The 26,659-nt window shown below is 41.1% G+C and overlaps 1 protein-coding gene across 7 annotated transcripts in view; it reads left to right on the top strand.

The window, feature by feature from the left end:
• The window catches only part of GPD2 (glycerol-3-phosphate dehydrogenase 2), a 242,418-nt gene that overhangs the window by 70,901 nt on the left and 144,858 nt on the right, over positions 1–26,659 (top strand). For 3 of the 7 annotated variants that reach the window (XM_042243837.2, XM_060411144.1, XM_004004685.6), the window contains exon 1: positions 19,740–19,894. The exons of 2 other annotated variants lie outside the window; for them this stretch is intronic. The gene's annotated coding sequence lies outside the window, so the exon portion shown is untranslated. Of the gene's footprint in view, positions 1–18,849; positions 19,212–19,739; positions 19,895–26,659 lie in introns of those variants that run through there. 2 more of the 7 variants (XM_060411145.1, XM_012136887.5) reach the window with 1 other exon arrangement.

Here is a 26,659-nt window from a genome sequence, read left to right as displayed (position 1 = left end):
TAGATTGGAAGCCACATCTATAGGCTACACCATGTGGCTTGCAGGGTCTTAGTTCCCAGACCAGGGATCAAACCCTAGCCCCTGAAGAGTAATAACCAAGTCCTAACCACTGGACTCCCAGGGAATTCCCTGCAGGTCCCTGAATAGGTGATTGACTGAATAGATTCATCCTACTGGAATATTATACAGCCAATAAAAAGGATGATATAAATCTACATCCATATATTTATTTTCATGAAAAGATGTTCTCTATATGTTGCTAAGTGAAAGAGGATTTACAGGATATACTAATTATAATATTTATTAAAAAATAGTATACTTAAATACTAAACTTAGTTCTAAGTGCTTAATATCAGTACAGTTCAGTCCCTCAGTTGTGTCCAACTCTTTGTGACCCCATGGACTGCAGCACGCCAGGCCTCCCTGTCCATCACCAACTCCTGGAGTTTACCCAAACTCATCTCCATTGAGTCAGTGATGCTATCCAACTATCTCATCCTCTGTCATCCCCTTAACCTCCTGTCTTCAATCTTTCCCAGCTTCAGGGTCTTTTCCAATGAGTCAGCTCTTCGCATCAGGTGGCCAAAGTATTGGAGTTTCAGCTTCAGCATCAGTCCTTCCAGTGAACACCCAGGACTGATCTCCTTGCAGTCCAAGGGACTCTCAAGAGTCTTCTACAACACCACAGTTCAAAAGCATCAATTCTTCAGTGCTCAGCTTTCTTTATAGTCCAACTCTCACATCCATACATGACTACTAGAAAAATCATATCTTTGACTAGATGGACCTTAGTTGGCAAAGTAATGTCTCTCCTTTTTAATATGCTGTCTAGGTCGGTCATAGCTTTCCTTCCAAAGAACAAGTGTCTTTTAATTTCATGGCTGCAGTCACCATCTCCAGTGATTTTGGAGTCCAAAAAAATAAACTCTGCCACTCTTTCCACTGTTTTCCCATCTATTTGCCATGAAGTGATGGGACCGGATACCATGATCTTAATTTTCTGAATGTTGAGTCTTAAGCCAGCTTTTTCACTCTCTTCTTTCACTTTCATCAAGAGGCCCTTTAGTTCTCCACTTTCTGCCATAAGGGTGGTGTCATCTGCATATATGGAGAGCTCTTAATAAATATTTTTTGGATGAATGAATATGTTGAGTGCTTTATATGCCTCTGAGATTACAGTTCTAAGAATTATACTTTTTCTGTCTTCTCATTTATCTTTACAACAACCCACCAAGGTAGGTATTGTTACCTGTTTATTATAGATAAGAAAACCAATTCTTAGAGAGAGTAAGCAGATTGCCCAAAGTTATGACAGTAATAAATTAGAAGACCTTGGTTTGGAACAATCTGACTCAAATCCTTTATTTTCACATGTTTTTTGGGTTTGAGAAAGTTGTGCATGTATATATATAATAGAAAATTCATAATATGTTTATAGCAGCCTACTAGCAAAGTTTGTGATCTGAGTAGTGGGATCATAGGCATTTCTTTCTCTATTTTGTCTGTATATTTTCATGTTTACAAAATGACCATGGATTACAGTAGTAGTCCCTCTTATCTAGTTTTGCTTTTCACAATTTCAGTTACCTGCTGTTTTCTGAGGTTCTTAAATAGTAAATGGGAGATTCCAGAAATAAACAATTCATCAGTTTTAAGTTGTGCACTGTTCTGAGTGATGTGATGAAATCTCAGGCCATCCTTCTCAGTCCTTCCCCAAGCATGAATCATCCCTTTGCCCAGTATATCCTGTCTGCTTAGTAGTCATTTAGTGGCTATATAGGTTATCAGATTAGATAGGCTGTTGCATGCTTGTGCTCAAGTAACCCTTTTTTTACTTAATATTGGTCCGAAAGCTCAAGAGTGATGGTAGCAATTTAGAGTTATCAAAGAGAAGCCATAAAGTAAGTTGAAAGTTCTGGACCTAATACAGAAAGGAAAAGAAATCATGAGCTGAGGTTGCTAAGATCTGCAACCTCAAGATTCCTAAGAAGGAAGCTTCTTTATGAGCTTATGAAAACAGAAAAAGAAATTCACACTGGTTTTGCATCTCACACTGAAAAAGTTACAGCCATGGTGTATGGTAAGCACTTAGTTAAGATGAAAAAGGCATTAAATTTGTACCGTAAGATAGTTTGAGAAAGAAACTATATTCATGTTACTTTTATTAAGTATATTTTTATAACTTCTATTTTAGTGTTAGTTACTTTTGTTAATCTCTTACTTTACCTAAATTGCAGGTATGCATGCATAGGAAAAAACATAGTATATATAGGATTTGGTAATATATCTGCAGTTTCAGGATCCACTGGGGGCTTGGAATGTTCCCTTGCTGATAAAAGGGAATTACTGTATATTCATAATAAAATACCTACATTAAAAAGGGACTTTTTTGTTCACTAAACCAACATCACCAACAAAAAAGCCTTTGGGGGAATTTTTCTTTCTAAACAAAATAGATCACTCCATTTCCTATGCTATGTCCAAACCCAGTTCCACATCTGCTGTTTACTGTTTTCACTCTTTAATAGTTATTATTGTTTCAATTTTCTTTCGAACTTAACAAGGTTGGAGACTGTATTTCATTTATCTTTTTAATTTTAGGGGTAATACAGTTCTTGGTGCACCAGACATATAGCCAAAGAGATTTATCTAATGAAAAAAGAACCTTAATATAAAAGAATATAAAAGAACCTTAATATAAAATCACTGTCCATCATTGTATTTTTCTTTGCCCCTTTCCTGGTACTGTAAATATTACGTATTTGTTCCTAGTCTTGGCCATGACAAAGCCTCTCTACTGCCTTTTTATCTCCTACTGCTAAAAGCAGTAGCCACTAAGTGTAAAAAATCAAAACAAAGCGCTTTCCCATCTCCCTGATGGAGTAAAAGCAGTGAAGCCCAAATAATGCTTAGTTACCAAAAGCCACGCCAGGTGTCTAATCGAAACAGTATTGATTTTAGCTAGTAAATAGCCCTTAATATAGTTGGAACCTGGGTTGAATATGCAGCCTGGTAATTAGCTAATAAAGCAAACAAGGCCTGGAGAGAACATGGTGTAGTTGGATAAACAGCAGCCTGTCATCCAGGAAGCTTGCCTGCATATAATATCTTCTCCTACAGAGGACTCAAGTTGCCTTTAGGACTCCATGCCTAGTATTTTTAGCCATTAAATAAGGGGCGGGGGGAACCTGTAAACTTATCATAGGATCTGAGATATAACTAAAAGCAGTTGTAAATGTTTTACGAATATTACATGTACTAGAAATGCTTCCTGAAGACAGATGTTACAATTTAATAACCTTAAGTGGGAAGGTTTAATAACTACTTTAGATCATTAGGATAATGTTTAATGCCCTAGGATAATTATTAAACAATTCTCCAGTTTGCCAAATCATCCAATATGCTAGAGAAATCCATAGCTTGATTCATTCTCACATTATCCACTAACTGCTCAATGAAACTACAAAGTGGTAGAGACCAGTTGGGAAAAAAAAAAGAGCAAGGGTGAGAAAAGGACTAAGTTAGCTAGATGCCACTTTGAGAAAGAAGAAAATCAGAGGCAGAGGGTCAGAGGCAAGATGTAAGGATTAAGGTGCAAAGGATCTGAATCAGAGACGGTGATAAGAGCTTAGAGCTTCAGCATCCAAATACATTGTATTAGGCCTGCACAGAGGCTTTGTTTTTGTTGTTGATGTGTTTTTAAAATTGGTTGCTGATATTTTCTTGTTTTTAAATATAAATTTATTTATTTTAATTGGAGGCTACTTACTTTACAATACTGTATTGGTTTTGCCATACATCAACATGAATCTGCCATGGGTGTACACATGTTCCCCATCCTGAACCCCCTCCCACCTCTCTCCCTGTACTATCCCTCTGGGTCCAGTGCACCAGCCCCAAGCATCCTGTATCCTGCATTGACCCTGGACTGGAGATTCGTTTCATATATGATATTATGCATGTTTCAATGCCATTCTCCCAAATCATCCCACTCTCTCCCTCTCCCACAGAGTCCAAAAGACTGTTCTATATATCTGTGTCTCTTTTGCTGTTTCGCATACAGGGTTATTATTACCATCTTTCTAAATTCCATACATATGCATTAGTATACTGTATTGGTTTTTTTTCTTTCTGGCTTACTTCACTCTGTATAATCAGCTCCAGTTTCATCCACCTCATTAGAATTAATTCAAATGTATTCTTTTTAATGGCTGAGTAATACTCCATTGTGTATATGTACCACAGCTTTCTTATCCATTCATCTGCTGATGGACATCTAAGTTGCTTCCATGTCCTGGCTATTATAAACAGTGCTGTGATGAACATTGGGGTACACGTGTCTCTTTCAATTCTGGTTTCCTCAGTGTGTATGCCCAGTAGTAGGATGATATTTTCATAAGTGGGAGAAGCATTACAAAAAATTCCAGATTTCAGGCTTCTTTTGAAAATTCAGAATATCTAGTAATGCTGGGCCTAATTCCTCCATGATAGCAGTGGGCCAAAGTTGTGTAAAAACTGCCCCATTTATTTTCTCTCAAAATTTTGATTATGAAAATCTTAAGGCTAGAAATACAAATAAATATCTATTCACCTACTTCTAAATTCAACAATTGTTAATGTTTTCCAATATTTATTATAAAATAAATGCTTATATCTGTACATTTATACTTTGCTGAATCATCTGAAAGTGGTTATATTGTGCAGTCGTGTTAGACGCTTTGTGATTCCATGGACTGTATAGCTCCTCTGTCCATGGGGATTCTCCAGGCAAGAATTCTAGAGTCAATTGCCATGCCCTCCTCCCAGGGATCTTCCCAACAGGAATCAAACCCAAATCTCCTGCACTGCATGCGGATTCTTTACCACCTGAGCCACCAGGGAAGCACATGAATACTAGAGGGGGTAGCCTATCCCTTCTCCAGGGCATCTTCCCAACCCAAGGATAGAATCAGGGTCTTCTGTATTGCAGGCGGATTATTTATGAGCTAAGCTACCAGGGTAACCCATGGTTATATTATTTCATCCTTAAATATGTTAACATGTATTTCTAAAACAAGGATAGTTTCCTACATAACTGCAATATTATCACACTGAAGAAAAAATCAATCATAACTCCCTAAGGTCATCTTTCTGTTTTTCATCTTTACTCAAGCTATATTCAGATTTTCCCCATCATTCCCAAAGTTTCTTTCACATTCATTTTCTTTTCAAGCCAGAATCCAATTAAAACATACTTACTGCACTTAATTATGTCACATGTCACCTTTATTCTAGATCAGTCTCTCTCTCCCTAGCCCCCTTTTCTTCTATGACATTGTCTTAAAAGGGTCAGTTATCTATTGGACTAGGATCCAGATTTAAAGGCTTGACTAATTTAGATTAAACACTTGGGGCAAAAATAATTCTGAGATGATAACGCAGACTTCATATTGTATCACAGAAGGGAGGATATAATATCTGTTGTTCTAGCTGGTAGGACAAAGTTTGACCACCAGGCCTAGGCAGAGAGGTAATCTCTTTAGCATGTGGTATGCTCTCTCTGATTTTCCCCAGACCCATGACTCCTTGTTTTATATCTAACCTAATTAATTCATTTTACCTTGCCTGGAAGAAAGGTCAACTTAGAGTCGATAATGTGCTACAATCTGAACTGTGTGATAAGAGCACCAATACTGGTTATTGTTCTGTGACTCAGTCGTGTCCAGCTCTTTGAGACTCCATGGATTGCAGCATGCCAGGCTTCCTTGTCCTTCACCATATCCACATCCAATCCATGGAGTTAATGATGCCATTCAACCATCTCGTCCTCTGTCATCCCCTTCTCGTCTCACCTTCAATCTTTCCCAGCATCAGGGGCTTTTTCAATGAGTTGGCTCTTCACATCAGATGGACATATTGGAGTTTCAGCTTCAACATCAGTTCTTCCAATGAATTCAGGGTTTATTTCCTTTAGCATTGACTGGTTTGATCTCCATGGGACTCTCCAAGGGACTCTCAAGAGTCTTCTCCAGCACCACAGTTGAAAGGCATCAGTTCTTCGTGGCTCAGCCTTTTTTATTGTCTAGTTCTCATATCCATACATTACTAATGGAAAAACCATAGCTTTGACTAGACGGACCTTTGTTGGCAAAATAATGTCTCTGCTTTTTAATATGCTGTCTAGGTTGGTAATAGCTTTTCTTAGAAGAAACAAGTGTCTTTTAATTTCATGGCTGCAGTCACCATCTCCAGTGAGTCTGGAGTCCAGGAAAATAAAGTCACCACTGTTTCCATTGTTTCCCCATCTATTTTCCATGAAGTGATGGGACCAGATGCCATGATCTTAGTTTTCTGAATGTTGAGCTTTAAGCTAGCCTTTTCACTCTCCTCTTTCACCTTTATCAAGAGGCTCTTTGGTACCTCTTCAATTTCTGCCATGAAGGTGTTGTCATCTGCATATCTGAGTTTATTGATATTTCTCCCTGCAATCTTGATTCTGGCTTGTGTTTCATCCAGCCAGGCATTCCGCATGATGTACCCTGCATATAAGTTAAATAAGCAGAGTAACAATATAGAGCCTTGACATACTCCTTTCCTGATTTGGAACCAGTCCATTGTTTCACGTTTGGTTTTAATTGTTGCTTCTTGATCTGAGTATGGGTTTCTCAGAAGGCAGGTTCCCATCTCTTTAAGAATTTTCCACAGTTTGTTGTAATCCACACAGTCAAAGGCTTTAACATAGCCAATGAAGCAGAAGTAGATGTTTCTCAGGAATTCTCTTTCTCTATTATCCAGTAGATGTTGGCAATTTGATCTCTGGTTCTTCTGCCTTTTCTAAATCCAGCTTGAACATCTGGAAGTTCTCGGTTCATGTGCTGTTGAAGCCTAGCCTGAAGGACTTTGAGCTTTAACTTGCTAGCATGTGAAATGAGTGCATTTTTGCAGTAGTTTGAACATTCTTTGGCATTGCCTTTCTTTGAGACTGGAGTGAAAATTAACCTTTTCCAGTCTGTGGCTACTGCTGAGTTTTCCAAATTTACTGGCATATTGAGTGCAGCACTTTCACAGCATCATCTTTTAGGATTTGAAGTAGCTCTGCTGGAACTCCATCATCTCCACTAACTTTGTTGGTAGTGATGTTTCCTAAGGCCCACCTGACTTCACACTCCAGGATATCTGGCTCTAGGTGAGTGATCACACCATCGTGATTATCTTGGTCATGAAGACCTTTTTTGTATAGTTCTCCTATGTATTCTTGCCACCTCTTCTTTATATCTTCTGCTTCCGTTAGGTCCATACCGTTTCTGTCCTTTGTTGTGCCCATCTTTGCATGAAATGTTCCCTTGGTATCTTTAATTTTCCTGAAGAGATCTCTAGTCTTTCCCATTCCATTTTTTTCCTATGTTTCTTTGCATTGATCACTTAGGAAGGCTTTCTTATCTCTCCCTGCTATTCTCTGGACTCTGCATTCAGCTGGATATATCTTTCCCTTTCTTCTTTTGCCTTTTGCATCTCTTCTTTTCTCAGCTATTTGTAAGGCCTCCTCAGACAACCATTTTGCCTTTCTGCATATTTTCCCTTGGAGATGGTTTTCCTCAGAGACGGTATCCTGTATAATGTTACAAACCTATGTCCATAGTTCTTTAGAAACTCTATCAGATCTAATCCCTTGAATCTATTTGTACTTCCACTGTGTAATCATAAGGGATTTGATTTAGGTCATACCTGAATGTCCTAGTGGTTTTCCCTATATACTTCAACCTTAGTCTGAATTTTGCAATAAAGAGTTCATGATCTGAGCCATAGTCAACTCCGGGTCTTGTTTTTGCTGACTGTATAGAGCTTCTCCATCTTCAGCTGCAAAGAATATAATCAATCTGATTTTGGTGTTGACCATCTGGTGATGACCATGTGCAGAGTCATCTTCTGTGTTGTTGGAAGAGGGTGTTTGCTACGACCAGTGTGTTCTCTTGGCAAAACTCTGTTAGCCTTTACCCTGCTTCATTATGTAGTCTGGGGCCAAACTTTCCTATTACTCCAGGTACCTCTTGACTTCCTGCTTTCACATTCCAATCTCCTATGATGAAAAGGACATCTTTTTTTGGTGTTAGTTGTAGGTCTTGTAGACCTTCTGCTTCACTCAATCACAGAACTGTTCAACTTCAGCTTCTTCAGCATTACTGGTCAGGGCATATTGAATGGTTTGCCTTGGAAACAAACTAAGATCATTCTGTTTTTGAGATTGCACCCAACTACTGTATTTCAGACTCTTTTGTTGACTATGAGGGCTACTCCATTTCTTCTAAGGATTCTTGCCCATAGTAGTAGATATAATGGTCATCTGAATTAAAATTACTCTTTCCTGTCCATTTTAGGTCACTGATTCCTAAATTGCCGATGTTCACTCTTGCAGTCTCTTGTTTGATGACTTCCAGTTTACCTTGATTCATGAACCTAATATTGTAGGTTTCTATGCATTATTGTTCTTTACAGCGTTGGACTTTAGTTTCACCACCAGACACATACACAACTGGGTGTTGCCTGTATCCCTAAACAATAGCCTGGTGATGCTCAACAAGTATCCACTGGTTGTCAAAAATTCTTTGGGGAAACACACTGACTGAAACTATGCATCCTGGCCAAGTACCAGAGTAACCATTTGGTGAGTAATTTTGTCACAGGAGGTCCCAGTAAGAAACATGAAAATAATAAGCCACACCAATCAGAAGAGTTTGGTAAAGGTCAAAAGGAGATGTCACATGTCTACCACCCCCCAGAGTCCTCGCTGGCATACATCTTGGCTGAGCAATGCATGCGCCACCAGGAAGGACCCTGAGCCAGAATGATTGGCCAGTGAAAACCTGGAAACTAAAACCATCACCATTAAACCCGAGACTGTGAGCCACATGGCAGAGCAGTCCTCCTGGATTCCCTTACCCTCCTGCTCTCTGCTTGGGCACTCCCTTCCCAATGAACTCTCTTACTTTGTCAGAATGTGTGCCTCCTCGGACAATTCATTTCTGAGTGTTAGACACGAGCCCTCTTTTGGTCCTGTTAGGGGTCACCATTCCTGCAAAAAAAATTAGAAACAAATAAATTAGAGAAACTTGAAAGGACGTATGGTTTGGGGGGAAATTGGGCAACTCATACTTCTAAACTCTGTGTGCTTCAGAGAAGCCTTGTGCCCTTGAATGTGTAGATGTCGTCTAGTCACTGAGGCATGTCCAGCTCTTTTTGCGACCCCATGGAGTGCAGTCCCCCAGGCTCCTCTGTCCATGGGATTTCCCAGGCAAGAATATAGGAGTGGGTTGCCATATCCTTCTTCAGAGGATCGTTCTGACCTTGGGATCGAACCCGCATTTCCTGCTTTGCAAGAGGATTCTTTATCTCTGAGCCAGAAAGGAAACCCTTGGATAGCCTTTGGATATGCAGATATGTAGAAACATTACAAAGGCTCCTGGCTCTGGGGAATGGTTCTTTATTTGAGATAGGTAGAAATGTATAGTCCCAGGGGAGAAATCTGATTAAGAAGAAGGAATGAATTAAAAATTCTGTGGAACTCAAGGTTTGGGTTACCTGTGCCTCCTATTTTTGAAGGTCTCTGATTCAACTTGACATGCATGTTATTTTTAGGGACACTTGTAATAAGGAGAACACAGAAGCAGAAGTGGGCAGAGGAAAATGTGAATTGTGATGCAAGGCCAACAAAACCTCCTTCACCCGCTAAGGGAGTTCTGGAGTATGAACAGTCCATTAGTGTTATCTCCCAATTATTTAGCTGGGTCTTTATACTCCTGCTTCACTCAATCTCATGGTAAGGATCAGTTCAGGAAAGGGATGGCCTTAAATGAGGCTGCTCTTTGCAGTAGATGCAAATTCTAGAGGAGTTGCCAGCTGAAGATGCTTCCAGCAGCTGGTGAAAGAAGATCTGCTTAAAGAAGAATCTGGGCGGCACAGCAATCCGTCTGGTACAGACTTCATGTTAAAATTTTTGCTCTTATCTCTAAATAAAGCTAAAAGGGCAATTACTGACATCCTTCTGCTAAACGTTAGTTGCCTAATTGTAACATTCAAACTATGAAATAATTTTTTAACCTTGTTCTGGTATTTCTTCACTTGTTAGAAAGCTAAAACAAAACAAAACAAGGCATTTCTCAAATTTTTAAAGTCTGTAGTATCAGTTGAATGTCCCACAGGACAGAAAATTGAGCTCATTTACATTGTTGTAAATTGCTTTGTCATTGCAAATAAGCGAATAAAGAGTATGTTACAAATGTCAGTGATGTACTGAAGGGCTAGCTCTATAAAGATAGACTGGAGTTGGTGTCAAAAGAAAATAAATGAAGGAAGTGCTGAAGGAACTGTTATCAGTTTCCTATTGCTGCTTTAACAATTAAACACAAGTTGGTAGTTTAAAACAAGAAATACAGTCTCCCATAGTTCTGGATGGCATCACAGACTCAAAGGACATGAGTCTGAGCAAACTCCAGGAGGTAATGAAGGACAGGGAAGCCTGGAGAGCTGCAGTCCATGGGGTTGCAAAGAGTCAGACACGACTCAACAACAACATTTCTGCAGGTCAGAAGTCCAACACTATTATCACTGGACTGAAATTGGGGTTGGCAGAGCCAGCTCTCTCCAGAAGATCTGGGAGAATTCACTCCTTGCTTCTACCAGCTTCTGGTGGCTGCTGGCATTCCTTGGCTTGTGTCTGTATTACTCCAACCTGCATCCATGATGACACTGTCTTCTACTCTTGTGTCTGTATGCTGCTGCTGCTGCTAAGTTGCTTCAGTTATGTCCAACTATGTGCGACCCCATAGACGGCAGCCCACCAGGCTCCCCCATCCCTGGGATTCTCTAGGCAAGAATACTGGAGTGGGTTGCCATTTCCTATAAACCCTCCCTATTACTGCTCTCTTCTATAGATATGTGAAATGGAATATTTCCTGCCACATCAATAAACAAAGATGTCACAGCGATTTTGTGCCTTCAAAGTGAATTTTTGAGCCCAAGAGGGAGAACAATGCTTGCAATCTAGTAGCTAGTGCTGCTCCCTGCAATAAGCAAGGAACTAAGGATGTGAAAAATCAGGAAGCAGGATGCTGATCCCAGTTGGCTGACATGCGTATGAAAGGGATGACTTCAGTTAGACCAGACTCTTGCACCTTCCTAAACACAGAGGAGTGCCAAATTCCTTAAGTTGAGATATTTGGATTTCCTTAATTAACAATAATCTTTTGATGTTGAGACTACGTGCCCCTTGCTGCAAACCTCTATATAGCCTGGCTCCTCCCCCCGCCTCCTCGGAACTGTTCTCTCAGGGTCACTTGAGATGCTGCCTCCTGGGCTTGCGGTTCTAAAAATTCCCGCCAAATAAAACATACCTCTCAATTTCTACGTTGTGACTATTTTTTAAATTGACAGATACATGTGACTGTATTTAGGGTCCCTCCTGATAACTCAGGATAAACTCTCCATCTCAGAATCCTTGGTTAAATCATATCTGTTAATACTCCATACCTGCCATGTAAAGTGACATTCAAAGGTTCCAGGGAGGTCACTATTCAGCTTATAAGTCTTCACTCTACCTCATTAAGCCTAGGGACAATTTGCTTTCACATAGCCCCAAAGCAGGAATGTAAATTATGTCCGGGTGAGGAAAATGATGGAAAAGCTAGAATTCCACCCCACCGCACTTTGAGACCCACTGGAGGAAGGCCTCTTTGTGAGGACTGGATTTCTCTATTGCAAAACCCCAAGAGGATCAGGTTGAAGAACACGTGCTCAGGAAAAAGTGTCTTCCTCTACATTTGACTATTGAAAGATATTTTTAGAACACATATACTCTAAATTTACTAGGAAAAAAATATTTTTTTTCAGATATCCTGACACCAGTTTCTAGCCTTTTTTTTTTTTTTTTTTATCATAGGTCAAGTTATCTCAGTTCTCAGAAATGACCAGGGTTAAAAATTAGGTGGAAAGGAAATAGGATTATCTATTTACAGTGTGGTCTAGAGAATGTTAATAGACTTTTCATTAAGATTTCAAATTCTCTTTGATGAAGTTTACATTATACCATTCTCTTCTTTTGCCTTATGACCCCTAAAAAAGCTATTTAAAAAAGTATTTTAAAGACTATTTAAAAAAAAGCTATTCAATAAGTAACTCAAAGATAACAGAACAGAGTCTCTGCATTTCCCTGGTTCATTTCTTGGCTTTGCTTGATGCTTTTACTGATAGAGGAGGAATGCAGGAGATTCCCTTTTGAGTCCAAGCTATTTATTGAGGGAACAGCACCTGTCACTCTGGCCTATACCCTTGTGTGTAGAGGGCCCCCGTCTTGGCTTGGCAGAAAGTAGGTCAATGCCCATGTGTTTCAAGGCTGCTGAATTAAGACACAGTGTTCTTCTTATTTTAAAGGCTAAACATGCACAGGCATAAACCCTGTCCTTTGCTATTGTTGCTCTATTTTTTGCTGTTCAGATTCATTCATTTAGAAAAAAAATCGCATCAAAATATTACAAACTGTGGTCAAGTTTATTTTAAGTATTTACTGATGAGATTGAAATCATCTCCATGTTATGTAACAGGTTCTTAGACATGGAACTGAACACATCTCCAGTTTCCTGGGCTGGTTACTTTTGGCTCAGTCACTTCTTTAACTGAATCATAACCAGAGTTGCTCTGAAGGGTCCAGTCCTCCATTTTGTTTCAGCTCCCACATCAGAACCAAATACTTACTCATGTTCTCCAAATGAGTTATTTAGGACTTAACACTTGCCTGCAACCTTCCTCCTGCTATTAAATGAGAGGCTTTGTTCCAGAGACACTGTTACTCAATTTACATCACAAACACTTGTTTTCAGTGCTGTCTTAGGAACAGAGTGGATGCCAGCCCAAGGAGGAGTTTGAATTTCCTTTACCTTAGAAACATTTACTTCTAAGAAAGTTTCCTGGTGTCACTTTTTATTGATGTCATTTTTTCTAAATTTTATTTTTATTTAGAAGGTACTTTCCCAGAATTTTTTTTAATGTAGACCATTTTAAAGTCTTTATTGAATTTCTTTCAATATTATTTGTTTTATGTTTTTTGGTTTTTTGGTTTGTGAGGCATGTTGGATCTTAGCTCCCTGACCGAAGAGATTGAACCCTTACCCCTCTGCAATGAAAGGTGAAATCTTAACTACTGGACTGCCAAGGAAGTCCCCCCACCACCCCCAGATTCTTATAAAGCAGAGATAAAACTTTAAGTACCCATTAAAAATATACTTAGCATTTTCATCTTTTCAAGATGAAGATCATATCCTGTGTTTTTACCTCATTCTTGATCCTAACTCTTTGAAAATCACTGATGTGGGAAGATTTTCTGTTGGATATTAGATGTCTATAATTCTGGTTTTAAGAATTCAAGTAACAAGGAGGTAGAGACCACCTAAATGATAAATGACCTGGTCTAATCTCCAAGCCTCAAAGGTACTGAACCAGTCCAGATCAAGAATTTGTTTCAATTTTGAAGAATTTGTTTAATTTTTCTGGACAGAGTTTGCTAATCTAGAAACTCTATATTAGTTTTTTTTTCTTCTTTTGTAAGTGGTAAACTTGTAGTCTTTGTTCAATGTTTGATTATCTTCTTAATTTGTAACTATTGTTAACAATGATTAAGATTATTGGGTGAATATATTAATAGTGCTTCCCAAATTATGTAAACTACTAAAATAATAGAATGGAAAAAAAAGATGTGAGTATACATAGCATTCAAAGCTCAGAACAAAAGTGTCTTTGCCCAATATTGGACCGCGAGTCAGAATGTGTGGGCCTCAGGGAAGGGAAACGACATTGGTGATAGTTTTACAGATAGCCTATAAGTCAGGCATTTTACATATATTATCCTATTCAATCCCAGTGTGGCTGTTGCTAGCTGTGTTGTGTTGGGCATGTTGCTTAGCAATTGTATGCCTCAATTCCCCCATTTGTAAAAGCAAAGCCAAGAAACCAAAAAACTCATAGTTATTCTGAGGATTAGCTATTACAAGTACTTTGTTAAGACTAGTGCCTGAAAGAGAGTTAGTACTGAGTGTGCGCTAGTAACATCCTCCCTGGATGAGGAAACAGAGGCTCTGGGAAGTTACAGGTTAAAGCACTTAGAAGAGGATAGATTTGAAGCTCCTACACTGATCTCTGCACCAAGCAGTTTCTCATTTTAGTCTTAACACCATGTCAGGCTCGGGCTTCCCAGGTAGTGCAGTGGTAAAGAATCTGCCAATGCAGGAAACACAAGAGACATGGGTTCAATTCGTGGGTTGGGGAGATCCCCTGGAGAAGGAAATGGCAACCCACTCCAGTATTCTTGCCTGGAAAATCTCATGTTCAGAGGAACCTGGTGGGCTACAGTTCATGGGGTCACAAAGAGTCAGATTTGATGGAGGGCATCTCTACTACATGCATTAATGTTAGGCTAACTCTGGCATCAGAGTTAATGGACATGAGTTTGAGCAAGCTTCTGGAGATGGCAAAGGACAGGGAAGCCTGGCATGCTGCAGTCCATGCGGTCGCAAAGAGTTGGACATGACTGAACAACTCTGTAACTTTAGGCAAAATACTTAATAACTCTGAGCCTTGGTTTTATCATTTTTAAAATAAAAATGAGAGTTAATAATATTTATGGCCCCTTTCCTTTGTATGACTTTGTATGACCCAGGTTCTGATTATCAGTCTAACTGCATCTGCCAATATCTTCTCCCTCAGATTTTTTATGACAGCATTTCCCAGAAAACCCTAGGCCCTTTTGTATTTCTAGGCCTTTAATCGTATATTCCCTCTTGTCTTAGAAGTAAGCTGCTACTTTCTCTGCAAGAGATGCTCCCCGGAATACTTGTATGCTCCATCCCAACACAGAGCTTTGAGGTCCCCGTTTAGAGTTATTAACATACTGTGCTGAAAATGTTTGCTTTCATGTGCTGTCTTATGTACTGTGCTCAGTTGCTCAGTGGTGTATGACTCTTTTTGACCTCGTGGACTGCAGCCTGACAGACCTCTCTGTCCATGGGATTTCCTTAAGAATACTGGAGTAGGAAGCCATTTCCTACTCCAGGGGATCTTCCTGACCCAAGGATCAAATGTGCGTCTCTGGTGTCTCCTGCATCGGCAGGTGGATTCTTTACCACTGAGCCACCTGGGAAGCATCAGATGGGCAAAGTACTGCAGCTGAAGCTCCAGTCCTTCAGCCACCTGATATGGAGAGCCAGCTCACTGGAAAAGACCCTGATGCTGGCAAAGATTGAGAGAAGGAAGGGAAGGGGTGGCAGTGGCTGAGGTGATTAGATAGCAGCATTGACTCAATGGACATGAGTTTGAGCAAACTCTGGGAGATAGTAAAGGACAGAGAAGCCTGGCGTGCTGCAGTCCATGGGATCACACAGAGTCGGAAGCAACCGAACGACTGAACAACAAAGGCCCCATTCAGTCTTTCTCGTCCATGAATTTTATTATGAGCTTTGGTAATCAATGAACACTAGCAGAAAGTGTGTTCCTCTCTAGAAATGGGCAAGGACTAAAAGAGTTGACCCTGCGCAGGTGATGAATGATCATAAAAAGTGTGTAACAGAATCAGCAATGGAAGGTTCCCCATGCTCGAGAAAGGTTATCCCCAGCAGCTGGGTTTAAGTTGTCTAAGCAGCCGACTGAGGAAGGGAAGAACTTCTTGCTTGTATTGTTATACTAGAATATAGAGAATAACCCAGATTTACCTGACAGCACTATAAAAGCAAGATAAATTAATGGCAGGCAAATTTAGATTTTGTTTGGAGAGGAAGGAATGAAAAGGGAAAAGCTTTTCAAATTTCGGTAGCTAAGTGAGCCTGAAAACCTATGATAGTCCTGAAGTTTTCACAGGCACAGGAGCAAAGAGGTGGCACTAAAGTTACTTGACACCTTCAATCTGAAAGACAGTAAACACGGTTTCATTCCAAATGCTGAGTCATGTTTATGATGACAAGGAGAAACACTTAAGACTCTAATTCTCCTGAGGTGCTGGTCAGATGGGTAGATCGCCTTCTGCTGAAATAATTACTTCATGTTTTTAAATGTAGTTCTAAGTGCCACGCCCTTTATGCTCTCAGTTTTCTCCCTTTTTAACCCTCAGCGTGTTTGTTTGGTTTTAATTCCTTGAGAAGCTGTAGCAAGTATATGTGTATAGGAAAGATGTTTTTAAGTATTGTTTGTGTATCTAACTTAATTCCGAAGAGTAATTCCTAAATGAATGATTATTGCCCTCCTCCCCACAAAATTATCTTAAAAATGAAAAGAAATTGCTTAGGCATATGGGAAATTACATTGTATTAGATACCACAATCAGCAGCCGAATTCTTTCAGTGGAATTCTTATCGTAATAAAGAAGACACAAGGGCAGAGATAGAGAGGTGGAAAGCTACTTTAGGTACCCATAAATAGTAACTTAAGTTTTAAAGCATTATGTTTAAGGCTAAAAGGAAACATTATTTTTATACTTTATTCCTTCTAGAAGATACTGATGGAGTAAATAGGGAATAATTGTTGATTCTGTAAGTCTGTCCATCTTAAAGCAGAAAGATCATAAAACTCTGCATTTGGAAATTATCTAGTGCCTGTGGCTCAGAAGGTAAAGAATCTGCCTGCAAAGCAGGAGACCAGGGTTCAATTCCTAGGTCAGGAAGGTCTCCTGGAGAAGGGAATGGCAACCCAATGCATTATTCTTGCCTGGAGAATTCCATGGACAGAGGAGCCTAGTGGGCTACTCCATTGGGTCACAAAGAGTTGGACATTTCTGAGCGACTCACACTTCTCTTTCAGTGTTATCTTTAAGGATTAATTTTTTTAACCACTTTTGCCTTGAATAAAAGTGGATGTGTAATTTATGTTGAAAAACTACAAATCAGCTATGTTTTGATGCAGTAATTGGAAGTAATTATTTCACAACAATTTCTAATTATTTTTTTGTCAAGGCTGTTGCTGAGTTTAGATGTGTATGGAGCATGGGGAAGAGGAGGGCTGAGGTGGGTTGTTTAGAAAAAGAAGATCCAGAGTAAGCTGAATGCTTATCATGTTACCTTTTTATCTCTCCTCTCCTAACTGCTCCCGTACACACTTTTTCATCTGATGCCTTTCCTGAATTCCACTGGTGCCTAGGGTCCTGCTTTCCTTTGATTGCTTTGGGCCCCAACCTTGGCAAGTGAAAACATATCTGAGACTTCTGAGTTTTCTCACCTCAAAATTCTCTGGTGGTGGTGGTTTAGTCGCTAAGTCATGTCCAACTCTTTGCCACCCTTGGATGTAGTGCACCAGGCTCCTATGTCCATGGGATTTCCCAGGCAAGAATATTGGAGTGGGTTGCCACTTCCTTCTCCAAGGGAATCTTCCAGACCCAGGGATAGAACCATTGCAGATGGTCTCTTGCATTGCAGGAAGATGCTTTACTACTGAGCAACCAGGGAAGCCCCAATATTGTCTCCTTCCTCCCATATCCTATTCTATCAGGTCTGACTTGGATCAGACCATCATGGATAGTCGTGGGTTACTGATGAGAACTGAATCCCTGCTGGCTTGTTAGCTAGCAAGGTGACCAGAACTTGTGGGGAACATAAGTAGCAGACATAACAGGGTTCACAACAAACTGTTCACCTAAGCATTCATTTCATATCAGTAAACAGTTATCAAACATCTATTATGTTATAGGCACTGTGCTAGGTACAAAAGTGAATAATAGTAGGTGGTCTTCATAGTCCAAGCAGTGAACTATCCTGGGAGAATTAGTAGAAAATAAATCCTACTAATGGCACCTCAGTGCAACCAGATTTTTCCTTTTCTGTGTATCGTGTTGCTCTTCTAGACAAATGTTTAGGATTTTTTAAAAATGAGAGAGCAATGGTCTATTACAGAGATTCTCAACCCTGCTTGGGTGCACACCTGAAGCGTCTGGAGGTTGGGTGGCTTTCAACAATAGCTCTCAAGCAGTAGCCTGCATCTGGATCGCTTGAAGGATTTGTTCAAAGCTCAATTCCTGGTCCCAGAGTTTAAGAAGCAGATTCTCCGGAGATGCTGACTCCCCCGCTACACTCTGAGACCAACAGTTTCAAAATATAGAAATTTCCAGGTTCCATCCGCAGACTGATTCAACTGGTGTGGGTATGGGAACCTGGCATTGATCATTTAACAGCTTCCTATCGGCCCCGGGGCTGCCCTGGTGGCTCAGCAGTAAAGAATCCACCTGCAATCCAGGAAACCCAAGAGAAAGAGTTCCATCCCTGGATTGGGAAGATCCCCTGGGAAAGGAAATGGCAACCCACTCCAGTATTCTTGCCTGGGAAATCCCGTGGACAGAGGAGTCTGTTGGGCTACAGTCCACGGGGTCGCAAGAGTTGGACACGACTTAGAAGACTAAATCACCACCACCACCACCCATCCCCCACTGCAATGTGTATCCAAGGCTGAGAACCACTGTTCCACTGGAATGACTACCTATTGGGTAGGCTGCTTTCCTGTTACTACAAGTGTGGGACCCAGTGAGTCTACACATTCCTCTGGGTCAATTATGATTATTTGGTATTTAAAGAAATTAGTACGTGAGTTAATAAATAATTGGCTGAAAAAACCTACCCCTGCGATTTTGATTCAAACTAATTCGGCTACCTTTTTTGGAAAGGCCTTTCCAGCTGTTCCCTGCCTGGGTATTTTGTAATGCCACGGTAGAAAAGTTGTGTGTAAAGCTCCCATAGATCTTCGGAGGAAAAGACCTTAAGGAAATGGGTCCATTTGAATCCCATCTGTCCCTTCCTTGGGCCCCCTTGGCCTCGCCTAGCCCTTGCAATTCCAGCAAGTGAGCTGGGCATGCTCAGTGGGCAAGGTCGCGTTTGGGGGTGCAACCGGGAGGCCTGCTGCTTTGCTGCCCGGGCTCTCCCCTCCCCCCACCTGTAGGAGGCTGGGCCAGAGGAACGGGTGCTCAGCATCCCACCCCCTGATGCTTGGACTTGGTCTTCCCTGCAGGTCTCCTCGCTGACATTCAGGCAGGGGTCTGGAGGCCAGGCGGGCCTCCAAGCGCCCGGGTCGGGGGTTGGGGTGGGGGGAGCCGGGGCAAGGCTTTGGGCTCTGTCGGCCGGTTCCAGGGGTCCTACAGCCTCCCAGACGCGTCTCTAGGCCCAAGGAAGCCTGCCTGCCGAGTAGGGGAAGCCAGTTTCAGGCCGGAAACAAGAAATCAGGTATGCCAGCCCCGCCGGCGTGCAGGCGAACGAGTGTCTCCTGTCTCCTAGGCAGGTGGAGTGAGCGGGCCGCAAGGGGGAGGGCCGAGGAAATCGGACACCTCCACCGTCTTCCCCGGGCCTAAACCAGCCGAGATTGGGCCGAAGATATGGAGTGTGGCCAGGCGAAGACGCAGGGTAGAACCCGCAGCTCGGGGCCAGGGCCAGGGATCCGCCGCGCCGCGGCCCTATCCGGCTGGCCCTGCGTCCCCCGAGTCCCCGTCTAGTCACGTTCACTGGGAGGCGGAGACCTTGATCGTTTTCTGCCTGCTGGTTCGCAACGCTTCCCCGCCCCGCCGCCCCCCCATCTCTTTCACGGCAGGGTCCCCCGCCTCCACTTCCGTATTTCCCTGCTGGGCCAGAGGAGCCTGGGCGTGAGGTCTACCACTGGATGTGGCGGCCGAGCCGCCGGGGCGGCCCTCGGGGCGGGGAGCGGGAGGAGCAAGTTGCTCGGGAGGCGGGGCGCGGCGGCGCTGGGCGCGTCGGGTTACACTCGCCCTGCCTGCCCGGGGGTGACATCCCGGCGCGCCTCGCCGCGAGTACCGGGGCCGAGACTCTGATTCGGGGGAGGCAGAGACTCCGCCCCGGCCGGAGGAACCCGTGCTCCTGCCCTCTCTGTCCTCGTGCGAGAGGATCAATCTCAGGTGTGTGCTTCCTGGGAGGACCCCCCCCCCTCCCCCCCGCCCCCTGGTTATAGCGGGGAGAGGTCCCTCTCTGACCCAGTGGAGTCGGTGTTGGGGTTGGTGGCGGATCTGGGGAAAGATTTAAAATTTTTCCCCACCGACAGAAGGTGGGCTTGTTCCTATGGGGTTTAGCTATATACATTTTGGAGGATGGTTAAGTGGTAGGACTTTTGGGTGAGGGTTGTTACCTTATTGAAAGTTTGCTGCAAACTTTTGGTTTGTGGATGCCGCTCGTCTGATAGGAAGATCTGTTGCTCCTCTCTGAAGCAAGAGAGGTAGAGATTCTAGAAGGGAACTGAGGCTACTTTGAGATCTTAGCTGCTGGAGTGTGATAGTTCTCGGAGGAAACAGGTTTACAATGATGAACTCGAAACAGCCCCCACTCCCCACGTAGTAACTTGTGAGTAAAAATTGATTTGCAGGGTGCTTTGGCGGGAAGGTATAGCCCTGTGAATGAAGTGCTGATCTTAGCTCTTGGTCTCTAGACTGACTTCCACCTTCTGAAAAGGAGCCTTCACTCCAGGAGCTGTCCTCAGGAGTTCTGAAGTAATTTACAAATGCAAATCCTCACTATATCTTAGTGACAGGGGTCAACCCACATTATACAACACTATAAATACCATGGGAGGGGGTAGGGGCAGCTATAGGAATAGTAATTTGGTTGACTTTTATCCTCGTATGAATAGGTGGGGGATGGGAGAGTTCCACTGAATTCTCATTACTAAAAACAAAACTTAGAATTTTGCATATGTTCCAAGTGAAGTTTGTTTTGAAAGGTGGAGGGTAAGGGGAACCCACATTGGGGCCAGGCACTTCCTGAGAACTGCTGACCACTCCATAGAGTATGAGTGCCACAGTTCTTGCTGGCCATGAACTGGGACTGAGTGTTGGATGCCATTGCTCAAGGGGTATCATGTGCAGTGAGGGGGAATCTTATGATGAGGATGTTGAAACCCTCCTGTGTTTCTCATAGGGGGATTATGTCAAATTACAGCACTCCCTTGATATTTCCAAATCAACTCCTCAAATAATGCATCGTACTTTAGTAATAATGGATAAAGATGGAATTTGGGGTTTGAGAACCAGCACTGTTGGAGCTGCCCATTCTTATATCTCACATAGTCACTTTATTTTCAAAGGACTTTGTGAGCAGTTTAAATACTCTGCTTCCTTCTCTCTCCTGCTTTATTAAAAGATGCAGTGGTTTAGTTAAGTAATTGACGAGAGGGCCACAGTATTACCAGTGGTCAGTGTCCCCCCCCCACCTTTGTTTTTGTAACTATTTAATCCCATAGATATTTAGAATATTTGACTATTATTGTACATAAGTCATATTGATAAACAATTATAATTCTCAGATTATCCTGTTTGGGTATAAGTTTTCTGCTTTCATCACTAGAATGTAAGTAAGTTCTATGAGAGGGCTTGGTCTGTCTCACACATCTTTGTATTTCTAATACCTAGAGTGATGACTAGCTTATGATAAAGTCTCAATAAATGTTTTCTCATTGAGTGACTGAACTGTGGGACAAACTCTAGCTGGATATAGTAGGGGAGAAAAACTCCAGAATTTTTGGCCTTAGGTAAGCTATTCAATTTCACTGAGCCTCAGTTGTCTCACTGACAAAATGTAGGTAATATGTGATATCACACAGGTGAAATCACTGCTGATGTTCCTGTTAGTAGACTTCAAAATACTGCTTTCTTCTTTCTTACATATTTTACTTTTTTATATTCAAAAGAGGATCACTTGGGTAAAAAATGCAGTTAGTTGGATAATTTATTCTTAAATGTTGTGAATGAATTATCTAGGCTTTTCCCACATAAATTTGGTATGTCTGATGGAGGTGGGGAGAAGGGGAGGTTAATGGCAGCTATGGTTATGACAGAAGGGAAACAATTTCCAGGTCATTATCTAATTTCTCCTCTTTATATTTTTAATGTGATAAAATTTTAGCTCAGGTTTTCCAAAACTTTATTCTTTCTTCTTGTCAACAGCCAGACTCACTAGGTTGTCCTAAGTGCATAAATAGCATTTTAGTAAGAGCATTAGAAATTGAATATCTGTAAAGCTTGACTTCTTAAATGAAAATTTCTGTAGCTTTGTGTAGCATTACAAGTCCTAGGTAAAGAAAAAGTATGGTCATCCTAATTTTGAGAAGATGAGAATTCATTCAACAAGGAAAAACATACAAATGCCAAACAGAGACCAACATAAGATCTTGCCTAGTCCATACCCCATGGCAGAATGTTGGCTGGAACTGTTGTGGTTATGGAGGGAGAGGTTAACATGGGCTCAAGTAGTTGGAGACCGTTTTGTGGTGAAGAGAATGTCACTTCAGCAACAAAGAGACTTAGAATTTCTTGAAGACTACAGCAGATCGTCTTTGTTTTAAGAATGTTTGCTGTTTTGTACTTCAGTGTATTAAAAAACCAGCACAATCATATGCTTTCAAAAATAAACTATGGAAAAGCATATGGAAACCTACATTCTGTATGTGAACTAAATAATACTTTTCACTGTGTTTCTCAAGTTTTAAAGCTCAGGATTCAAGTTAAAAATTAGAAGTCTTCATTCTTGCCACTTCTAACATGCTTGCTTTAAAAAAAAAAAGCGTCAAATGGCCTTTCTGTTACTCTACTCTGTTGTGTACAATAGTATATCGTTTTCATCTGAAGTTTTTGGGGAAATTATTAGTCATTAAGTTTGGGACCCCCACACTGGCTGATTTTAGACTGTTATTTTGGGAGATAAGGAGGGATGGAATGGAACTAAGATGGTGTAATGAAAGTGGTTTAGATACTCTTCAAAATACTCAGGAGTTCTATCAGGGCTCATCACCTGGAGTTAAGAAGGAAACTTGGAAGTTGTTTTATAGAGAAAGCAGAATGTAATAAGGGCATGTTGTGTATTTCCTTGTTTTACAGTTGTTGACATGATGGGAGAAAGAAATGTAGGAGGGAGAGATGATCAGATTCAACTCCCAAGTGAGAGAGACAAAGGCCAGCATGGCTACAAGCCAGGAAACCTCAGACCTCTTCCTGTATTACCTGACCAGAGATTGATCTCAGGAGCATTTTAGGGAAAGGAAGAACAAGGAGCAGATGGTTTGAATACCTAAAGACGATTGTGATCCGAGTTTGTCCAGAACTCTAATTTTGTGTCCTGACATGAATGTGTTTCTTTTTTCATATTTTCCAAGATTTTCCTCTTTTGCTGGCAGTTCTTACTAGTTCTTTGGGTTAAATATTTCTTCCTACATCATATCTGTATTCTTGTTTTCCATATTTCAGTTGAAAATTTTATATTGATTATTTCAAAATAAGATTTCTGATTCATGCAGCAGACAAAACATAGTTTCTGATTTTAATTAGATCAAGCTCTGGTTCTATTAGTTTGCTAAAATTACTGGGAAAAATTAATTAAATTGTTGCTCTCCTAAGTAAAAATTTATTATGACAAAATGTGTTAACAAAATTAATTACTTGGGGCTTTTACTTTTTTCTGACAAAATGAAGTGATTACTAATGTACTTTATTCTGTAACAGTCAGACTATTAATGGATGAGCAACAACTGTTTCATTTAGATGCTTCTAGCCTCATGTTCTTTAAATAGTGATATGTCTTCTGTGGAATTCCATATTTGATAATCCACCTATATGCTTCAAACCCCACGAATTATAACAGATAAACTGTTTCTGAAAATGAGATTTCTGGAAGCTACTACTGTCAAATGACATGGCCTATAACTGTGGGTGATACATGCATAGAAAGCAGTATCACTTTGCCTTATATGCACCAGTGATGGCTAAGTCTGGTTGGTTATTCACAGTAGGATCAGAAGTTGATGTTCAAGGTAAACATTTTAGGAAAATTTTCATTACGATTTTATGAGTTTCAATAAAACGCAATAAACTTCTAAATGTATTTGGAAAGTGATAAAAACAGTGCGGCTCAGAGTATTAGGTTCTCAAAAGTTGTTTTCCTTTTGTTTCTACTGAAGAAAGAAAGGAAGTTTTGTGTTTCTCTGGAAATAACCAAACTGCTTTGATCATATCACTGCTTGCTCCACCCTTCCGTGGATCACTTTGTTCTATTGCATTCAATTCTAAATATTTGTCTTTGAATTCATGGGCCTTTCCAGTCTTGCCCCATTAGTAAAGTTCTTCCCCTCTCTTCTCTGTGAAACAACGCAGAATTCCCTAGATGCGTTTGAATCCTAGTGCTGCCCCTAATGCTATTGCTCTTCCTTCCACTTCACCTGTTTGAAATCCTAGCAGTTCTTGAATGTTCTGACCAAAGGCTACCAGTTTGTGACGCTTTCCCTCCCTGCCCTAGTCAGAAGTGCTTTGCACATGTCCTAAATCCTTCAACTACTCTTTTAATGCCACCCTTAAATGTCTCTTTTACTCCTGTGTATGGTGATTATTTGAAAACATGCATCACTTCCTTTCATGCAGAAGGTCTTGCAGAGCAAGGGCTGGATCCTACACAATTTTATGGCCCTCACGTGCCCAAGCCAAGTCCCTGCGTGTATTTGGAAAGGGGACACCTTTACTGGGGGATACCTAGTAAATAGTTGTTGAATTAGTGATTGACTCATAATTCACTCATTCCTTAATTACCAAGAGTAAGTGATAGATATGAGTGGGGTGTGATTGGACAGCAGGTGACACACAGGCAGATACATTTCAGCTAATGAGTTTAATGGAATCTTTAGCTTTTTCTCAGGCATCCTCTTTATACATTTTGGCAGATTTTGTATCTAAAGCATTTTAGTTTTAGGAACAAGAAAGGGAAATTGCTGAATTTGAACCAAAGTTATAAAAGTAATCTCGAAGAACATCAGTGGAGGAATCTGCAAATGGGAAGGTCATACACTAACCACTGAAGAGTCACCTTTGTCAGAGCCCTTAGGGCTCCTTTCTCTGCACTAACTTCTCCCTTCTTCTCCACCTGCCCAACTAATCCAGTCTCTTTTAAGAAAGAGTCCAGCAATTTAATTTATAACAAGAAGATTGATAAAACTGTTGTTTCTCGTTGCTAAGTCATGTCTGACTTTGTGACCCCATGAACTGTAGCCTAACCAGGCTCCTCTGTCCATGGGAATTCTCCAGGGGAGCATTCTGGAGTGGGTTGCCATTCCCTTCTCCAGGGGATCTTCCCAACTCAGGGATCGAACCCTCATCTTCTATATTGGCAGGCGGGTTCTTTACCACTGAGCCACCAGGGAAGCCGACTGATAAAAATTTGCTTGTCACTATTTCCAAAGTCTCTGGATTCTAAGGGGACAAAACTTTTGAAACCATTTATGTAGGATAGGTAGAAGGAGCTTTTGGGCGGTGGTGTTTAGTTCTGCGCATCCCTGACATCATATTATAGCCACCTACCTGTGGCTGTGGTCGCTCTCTGCACCTGTCAGTATCTTGCTCTGTAAAATAAGGTGACAGAACTACATGAATTTAAAACCATAAAAGAGAGAGGTGTTTTTATTTCTCTTGTCATGTCTTCCAAGGGGAGCACACATGGGCTCTGTTCTTCGCTGGACCTGGTGTAACTGTTCCTCTTACTTCCCGGAGTTTGGAATGTCCTTTCAGCCTTTTCAGATGTAGTACTCACAGCGGGAGGATACTACATTCCCTGTATCCCCCTCCTGGCTTGTGCACATAGGATCTGTTAAAATAGATATCTTTTCACTTCTCTCTTTCATTATCTTAGTCTTTCCCCTATCCAAAAAACTGTGATATTTATCTAAAAAAATATTGATTCACAGAATTTTAACATAGGAAGGGGGTTAAAGATCTAACCCAACCCTGTCTTTTTATTACTGATAATAAATAGTAATGGTAATGTTAAGTATCATTTGGAGCAATCACCCTTTTCTAGGCCCTGTGCTAAGTACTTTGCACACATTATTTCATACATCAGCAGTGAACTCTGTTACATCAATGAGGAAACTGAGTTCCAGAGAACATAAGTGACTCACTCAAAGCCACAGCAAAGTTCTGATCGGACAGAAACTCCCTTTAAAACTGTGTAAAGAAAATAGTAGACTCAAGAGATAGTCCCGCTTATATTTCTGTAATATATTTCCTGTTTTTTTGCTACCTTGGATTCCTCTTCTCAACTCACTGAACTTTGCCTTTTGTACTTCCTAATAGTTGATGCTGTGGTTCAACAGTTTCCGCCAGTGATGCTAAACTTGTTCAGACATTGAATGCATAGCACAGTATGTCTGCCTAAGACGATATTCCTTTTGACTTATCTTCTGGGAACCATGATGTTGTTGTTGTTCAGTTGCTAAGTTGTGTCTGACTCTTTGTGACCCCATGGACCAGCATGCCAGGCTTCCCCTATCCTTCACTATCTCCTGGAGTTTGCTCAAACTCGTGTCCATTGACTTGGTGATGCCATCCAACCATCACATCCTCTGTTGTCCCCTTCTCCTCCTGTGCTCAGTCCTTCGCAGCATCAGGGACATTATTAAAATCCTTTTTAGTCTTAATGGCTGTGGAAATAACCTCCAACTTGATATCAGTCTGCTTTTTCTGCTTCTACACCTGGGCTTGTAAAATGCTCTTAGGAAAATGAACACAGTCGTGCAAACTGGAGGCACCCACAAATTTATGTTCTCCAGTTTTAGCCACAGGGCAGTTCTCTTATCTTTACCTGTTTCTAGACAGCTCCTTTTATGATTTTTCCCCATAATTTTCCCAAACTTCCCA

This window comes from Ovis aries, chromosome 2 (assembly GCF_016772045.2).
Source record: "Ovis aries strain OAR_USU_Benz2616 breed Rambouillet chromosome 2, ARS-UI_Ramb_v3.0, whole genome shotgun sequence".
Taxonomy (NCBI): Eukaryota; Metazoa; Chordata; class Mammalia; order Artiodactyla; family Bovidae; genus Ovis; species Ovis aries.
The sequence above is the reverse complement of the archived record's forward strand: the minus strand, read 5'-3'. Positions and strand labels throughout refer to the sequence as shown.